A 414-nucleotide genomic window follows, 5' to 3' on the forward strand; every position below is an offset into this window, starting at 1 on the left:
ATATATATATATATGACATATATGTGGGGTATTAGTTGTATTGAGCTGTTGGATGTGAGCGTCGTACTCGAAGCGCATTCATCTTATCACTATCAATCTAGGGTTTAGGGTTTAGGGTTTAGGGTTTAGGGTTTTCCATTCCCCCCACCGCCATCTAACTAGTAGAGAACAGATGTACGTACAGTCGAACCCCAATTAAGGAGCACTCAGCAGGGGGAGGCTGTGTGCAGCAGAAGTGTTTATAATACCGCACATTTGTTTATAAAGTTTTATAAGGTGTATGAAGCGTAAGCATACAAGTTCATATTTGTATGTTTACAACAGCCTATACGCTGCGTCAGTAGGAGCCCCTGGCTATACACGCTGTTGCTGCTGAAACAGCAGAACCTGTGTGTTCTTTCTCAAGGCAAATAT

This window comes from Eimeria mitis, genomic scaffold (genome assembly GCF_000499745.2).
Source record: "Eimeria mitis Houghton genomic scaffold, Emh_scaff27, whole genome shotgun sequence".
NCBI lineage: Eukaryota > Apicomplexa > Conoidasida > Eucoccidiorida > Eimeriidae > Eimeria > Eimeria mitis.